The sequence below is a fragment of the Pinus tabuliformis genome, chromosome 5_1, assembly GCF_031772625.1.
Source record: "Pinus tabuliformis cultivar Carrire ecotype Pingquan chromosome 5_1, CPIR1, whole genome shotgun sequence".
In the NCBI taxonomy this organism is placed as follows: Eukaryota; Viridiplantae; Streptophyta; class Pinopsida; order Pinales; family Pinaceae; genus Pinus; species Pinus tabuliformis.
Genome location: NC_142305.1, coordinates 210,396,863 through 210,404,215, shown reverse-complemented (window position 1 = coordinate 210,404,215; position 7,353 = coordinate 210,396,863).

The window sequence follows — 7,353 nt, the reverse complement described above, 5'->3', positions numbered from 1 at the left end:
TTACATGGAGTTCTTGGCCCTTATCCAACCAAATGAACATCCAACACATCGCCACTAGAAGTTTCTAGACGTGAAATTTCATTTCCTTTTATAAAAACTTTCCAAAAGTAGACTGACGTGGGTATTGGGCTAACTGTAGCACCGACCGGCATGGGTCATAATGTAAAACTCCACCATCGGCACGGGCGAGACACCGGGAAAGAGCGTTGATCTTAAAAACTGGATTCTCTATAAATGTTCTGAACGGAGTGGGGACTACTTTCTTCAAACTTCAAGGGATGCAAGAGCAATTGTTTCATGGTGAAAGTATAACATAGTAGTCACTACCAGGGTTCTCCAGGATCAAGAATGGGGAGTGACAAATTATAGTGTAACATATGCCCCTTAAAGCGTGAAGTTAGAGCTGAGAGCGATAGCTGAAATGCTTTAAGATGGAGCAAGGATTTGGAATACCAACATCGGAAGACCTGCAACTCAAACATTCATGTACATATTTGAAATCTGATAGTCATGCCGGATAAACATGAGAGGCATATAACAATACATGAATCCATGGTATAGGCGCAACTATCCATCAAGAGAAGGATCATGTGTGTGGATTATTGGCATGAATGCATCCATCCGACTGAAGGGATCATATGAAACATATCCATGGCATGGGCATAGCCATCCACATAGAGAGGATCAAAATGAAAAGACCCATAGTATGATCACAACCATTTGACTGAGTAGGATCAAAATGATACCCACGACATGGTCGCAGCCACCCGTCTAAAGAATCATGTGTATAATCATGAATGACTCATCACTCCTCGCAACCTAGACTTTTGTGATCTAAGCCCAGGGTCTTGCGCTCCAACATGACCCAATCAAAGTACAAATTCTAACATGTGAATAGACGTGCTGAAGTCAAACATGCTAGAAAATCACTTGATTACCAACCAATGATGTGAACCATTAACAAGCGCAAGAGAAACCACCCATAATGTCAATGGCTCTAAAGGTACTATCAGTACAATTCACGAAGTGTGAATAAGGAACTAAAGTCGAACACTCGTGAAATCATTCGATCGAAGGCCAATGATGAGAACTTGTTGTCGAGTGCGAAGAACTTGCCATTGAGGCATGCAAGCTCTAAGGTACTGGAAGGGAGTTTCTAGATCAACTTCCTAGATAATGAGCTAAAGTTGACAGGAAGTGATCTGTTGAAGGAAGGTCATAATGAATGCTTCATCATTGACATGAAATGGGAAACACAATGAATGGGAGTAATCCAATATGGTGACATATGATTAGACAATGTACAGGTAGGAAAATTTATCTTGAACATGTGGATGACATGACTTCGGATTTTGGCAACATTTGACATCATAGGATTAGAGGTCATGGTGACGTGGCAGAGATCATATGAGAGGTTTAAAATGGATAACCCAAAACCCAGGGAGGCAAGTGATAGAGTGAGGATGTCCCAAAACCCGACATGAACAACAGATGAGTGTAAATGTTCAAAAGTAACATGTTGCCTCAAGTGAAGAATAAAACTGATGAATACTTCCAATTTCCCCTCACCATTTTTGGTGAGTACCCTAGTTATTTTTACACAAGCTTGACAAGGATAGCATATGCTTGTAATATAAGTCCATCTTTCGGATGGATCCATCCTAGTAAGTTTTACGAGCCTTAGGAAGGAGTAGATCGGTCTCGTGATAGTGACAAGTCCTATGTCGTTTAATCTTTTAACGAGTCTGACAAAGGTGAAACTCGACATATTTTTCATTTTTTAGAGAGTTTGAAAAAGAAGCGGAAAATAAAACTTCGAAGGTCCCTTTTCGTAAAGTTGCCCCTCGAACCCGAAAAGGAAGAAAACAATATCTGAGAGAACCTCTTGGCCATGTCAACCAAGGAGTTCCTTTTTCATATATAGTTTCTCCCAGCTCGAAAAAGGGGGAAATGTATACTGGGTAAACGATGTTTCGGAACCATTTACAAGGTCAAAACGGCAAGAGCTCGAAAATCTTTTCATGTTTTGAGAGTCAAAAAAGAGCTTAAAGTAGACTCCCCATTTTTATTTACTTTAACGAGTCAAAAAGGAAAAACGCTCAGCAATCTTTTCATTTCCATTTTTTTACGAGTCGGGAAAAGAGCTTAAATATGACTCCCTGCTTTTATTTACTTTAATGAGTCTAAAAGGGAAAAAATACGCGGCAATCTTTTCAATTTTTTACAAGTCAGAAAAGAGCTTAAAGATGACTTGTCCTAGAGGAACAAGTGGTATAAAGGGTAGCAACAGGTTTCGGTTAAGGGGAAATTGCTCGAAACACTAAAGGTCAAGAGGCTAGCTAGCAAAACCATTCATTTTTGTGGTTCCTCAGGAAAGAAAAAAAAACCAAGTGAAAGAATATGATCGACCAAAGAGATGGTGGCGATGGAATGAAACAACCAAGGCTCATCAAGCATAAATTAGTTGATAAAAACGGAAATCACGAGATATAAATTGGGCATGGATTCATTTTTTCACACGCTATTCAGTTTCATGTTTACACAAGCTTGAAATGAAAAACTATGCTTGAGTTTGATTTCATTTTTACACAAGCTTGAAACAAAGACAAACTATGCTTGAGTTAAGTTTGCATGCGCCCAACATAATGACTCAATTTGAGGTACATGCCCCCTAAACTTCATTTCATTCAGCTAGGCAGATGGAATGAAGGTTCACTTTCGAGATCCAAGAAAGACTCGACTGGGATTTTACGAGATCTTAATAAAAGACTCAATTTGGAAAATGGAGTTGTTTCATTTTTTAACGATGTTGACACAGTAAAAGAACTATCCTCGAACCCTTGTTTCATTTTTTAACGAGCTTGACACAAGACAAGGAACTATGCTCCGACCCCTTGTTTCATTTTTTAACGAGCTTGACACAAGACAAGGAACTATGCTCCGTATCTTGTTCATGGACCATACGAGAACATGGCTCCCAAGAGGTCCTCACTAGACAGGAGAACTATGCTCTGGGAGGAATACATGTCAACTGGTACCAATGATAGATCGGGTTCTAATGCCCCTAGTACATAATGTACTATACCATTTGTGTGATCATCAGTAGATGTGGAGACGGAATGGGTAGCCACATAATTGACCTATGGCGGGGAGGGTACTACTTGCAAACAAGAACCAATAGGGGATGATGGTTGCATAGGAGGCACCTAGTGACCAATGAATGACAATTGATCAATGGTCACTATTCTCCCTTTGTGTGGAAAACAAACCACACGAAAAATCGAAGAAACAAGAGCTCCCATGACATAAACATAGTCACGTCCAAGGAGAATATTGAAATCTAAGGGACCTTGGACGACCATCACATATGTATAGATGGTCTTTCCTCCCAAAGTAATAGGGAACTTCGGAAGGATCCCTAAGGGTTGACTGGTTCCTCCATTGAAAGCCAACATATTTTGGGTGATAGGCACAAGCTGTGGGGAGCCCAAAGCTTTCCAAGTAGTAGAAGACATGATACTAACAGACACACCTTCATCTAATATAGTGCCATGTACTACCATATTATAGGCTTGTATTGTGATCTGGAAAGGCACATAAGATGGGAGGCGGAAAGTAGTCAATTGACTCCAATCAAAAGAAACGACATAAATACTTGGTGGGGGTATCATATGATTGCCCCCATGCCCCACAGGAGAAGGGGAAGGAGTCTCCTGAACAACTGGGATGGGAGTGTCACTCTTCGATTCATCATAATCTGAGGAGATGAGAAGAACATGAGGAGTATGATCATCACTACTCTCTTTGGGAAAAGAGTGAACAACTAAAGGCGGAGACAAGTCGACACTCTTTTTGACCAATGGTTGGTCAGGAACAGACACAATAGAGTCATGCTTAGGAAGAGAAGGACGGGAAAGAGATGAAACCAAGTCAATCTCTTTACCAACTAGGGGAGGGTTAGAAGAAAGCCTCTAATAACCAACAGGAAGTTGGGGTTGAGGAGCTGTAAGGTTTTCCAAAACTTTGGAAGCTTTATCTAGAAGAGGACAAATGTGAAGAAGATGCTCTCCTTCACATAACCTACAGGAGAATTTATTTTTTCCCTTCTCTTACCATCACTAGCCGAGGGTGTAGCATTGACATGATCTCCAGAGGTCAATGGGGATGGTCGATCCAGATCTTGAGATCATACCTCTAAGACTATGGGAATGCTAGGATAGTCTCGACGGAGATGGTCACCCTTACACAAATTGAAAGGGAATCTGACCTTCCATGGAGGATCGAAAGGTTTTTCTACGGGAGGTGCATTTGGATTAACAATCGCACGGTTGGCCTCTCGCTTATTTGACTTCTTCTTCTTTGGCTTCTTCTTCTTCGTTTTAGTCGCATGGTTACTAGATTTCAAACTTTCACCACACAAAGTAGAAGAGGAGGGTGAAGAAATAGGGGGAGAAGGTGAGAGGTCAACCTTAGAATCAACGTGATGTGGTTCAAATGAAGGAGGTGGCTGGGTAGGAGTTGGGACACTTGGGACCACCGAGGTCGAAAATAACCAGATAGCTAAACCAATGGTTAACCCAAGGAGGGACAACATTGCCATATAAGGAGCACCAGCGTTTCCAAAAGAAGGAAAAGGACCAGGATTCTCATCCGAGGGGAATCCTTGATTGGTAGACTCTGGAAATGTTGCCATTGGAAACAACCCTAAATAATCACTAAGGAAGATAACTTTAACCAGGAATATTTCGTGGGTAGTTAATTTTAAGACACTGAAACAAAACTTTGCCTTTTCATATTTTAAGAGTCGAGAAAAGGGCGAAAGGTGACTCTAGTCGCTTTCGGAGTTAACGAGATCGAAAGGAAAAGTGCTCGATGATCTTTTAAATTTAAAGAGTCAAAAAGACCAAAATGACTACTCAGGATAATCTAGGCAAAAGGGATTACCAGGTAACCGTGAACTGTAGAATACCTCCCGACGAACCGAAAAGTACGAGTAGACAATCTCCCTGAATGTTGTGTTCGGTGTATCACATTTACAAGGCAGTAGACTCGGCTTCCTATGGATAAAGGATTGCAAACCTAGTGGGGTCTCCCTTTATATACACAACGGTATGGGGAGCACAAGTCCATACTAGCACTATCTAATGCTGAAGCGAACGACAACTGCTAGGTTTAAATACGTCGGAACATGTCTCTAGCCTAGACCTCTAAATGTGAGCATTAAGTTTCAATGCTTCCTTAGGTTAATTCAATAAATTTTAACAGTTGATCTTGAATTAGGTTTCAATTCCAAGGCCCTACCGCTATCATCTGAAAACTCCTATATGCAGTTGTATGAGAAAAGAAATCTTTCTTCGATGAAAGTTAACACTAATTGAGGGATAGAGAGCACACAATCAATGCAACAATCAAAGAATGAAATCTTTCACTAATACATGTCCTAAATGCACTTAATATTCCCTTAACAACAAAATAAGTTTCATTTCATTTCCAATGCTTATGATGATGCAATTCTAGCTTCTTGTTGACGCTACTAATGCAATATTTTCACTTAAGTAAACTAGAATGATGTTCTTCTTTTCATAAAATGCAAAATGAATCTTTCACATAGAGCATTTTTAATGAAAAATTCACAATTCCGAACAAATATGATAAATGAAAGTAAAAACAACTTCTTCCCTGAATCAAACAAACCAAACACGCAAATGCTTTAATCGACAAACCAAGCAATGTAATCTATGCTCGGAAAGAGAAAAGAGACACTCGAAATAAGAGAACAAACATGACTCTTTCACTCATTCAATTGAAAACTGAAGCAATGAAGATGTTGTGACTGAAAGATGGATTAAATGAAGCAACAAATGAGAAACTTGACACAATGAGTAAACGAACAAATGAATGGTAATTGACGTAGATGCCCTAGGGTCATAGAAACCATCTAAAAAATTCAAAAAATCAAGCAATGAAACTTCAAGCCAATCAGTCAATCAAACCCAGCAAACAAGCATCCTAGTCACTTCTGGGCGGAAGAAGAGAGTCTGAGGGTTAAGACACACTAGCACTAGGATGGGAGAAACTCTGATTTCTATTAACTCAGAAACTGGCATGATTTTTTGGCTGAAACTAGTGCTGATTGAGGGATCCGACATGACTGTCAGGCTAAAACTAGCACTGATCGGGTTGATTAGCGCGACTGTTTGGCTGAAACTAGCGTTGATCGAGGGATTCAAAGAAAAAATAAAAAATAACTTCACACAGGGCCAGAATTAACACATCAGAGGGTGGGCTAGTGTCTGTATACCTTCAAACGGGTCAATACAGATCCAGAAGACCATAAATCAACAAACTAGGCACATAAGTAGAAAAACAGAGTGATGAAAAGGAGATGTATTTCCTTAGCGGAGTTGCCAATTTGTGGTGTAGGAATATCCTCTCTGCAGGCAGAGACGATCCCTCTAGCCCAAGAGAGTGGGTCTAGCCACAAAAAAACAATCTAATGTACATTTCCTTAGATTAGAATCGAATAAGAGGGCCTACCTCTTATAATGCTAATCCACTTGCTGGTGATCTTACTTCCTTGCTCCAACTTCCTTTCATTCCTTTCATTCAAGTACCTTAAAAAAACATGCAAGAAACAACAACAAACATGATAGCATAAAATTGAATCCAATCTAATTAAAAGGTCAAGGAGTTCTAAGCTATCAAATGTAATATTACACCCAATATAGGAAATAAACCATTAGTTGTATTAAAATAAACTTCAAAGAGAAATACAACCGAAGCCTTGACGTTGGAGATCTCCTTTGCAATATCCAAGTCCTGCTACACGCCTTTTCAACACTCTTTTCCTCCCATAGCTTGATATGAAATGGCTTCCAAACTCTAACTCTCTTTCCTCATACTTTAGCTACCAAAGACTAGTCTTTTTCCATCTAAGACTAATCTTCTTCTATCAAAAGCTAAAGATTTCATAATTATGCAGCTTCATTATGTGTTGTATCGTGTGTAACCAAAAAGGGTAAGAGGAAGTGGTTTATATATGGAGAGGAGGATAAGAATGAGATCCACTCAGGGGGAAGAAGGTCTTATCTCCTTGGGAAGGTCCACTTTTAAGGGGGAAAGAACCTTATATGGAGTTGTTGGCCCTTATCCAACCAAATGAACATCCAGCACATCGCCACTAGAAGTTTCTAGACGTGAAACTATGTTTCCTTTTATAAAAACTTTCCAAAAGTAGATCGACGCAAGTATTGGGTTAACAGTAGCACCGATCGGCACGGGTCACAGTGTAAAACTCCGCCATCAGCATGGGTGAGACACTGGCAAAAAGCACTAATCTTAAAAATTGGATTC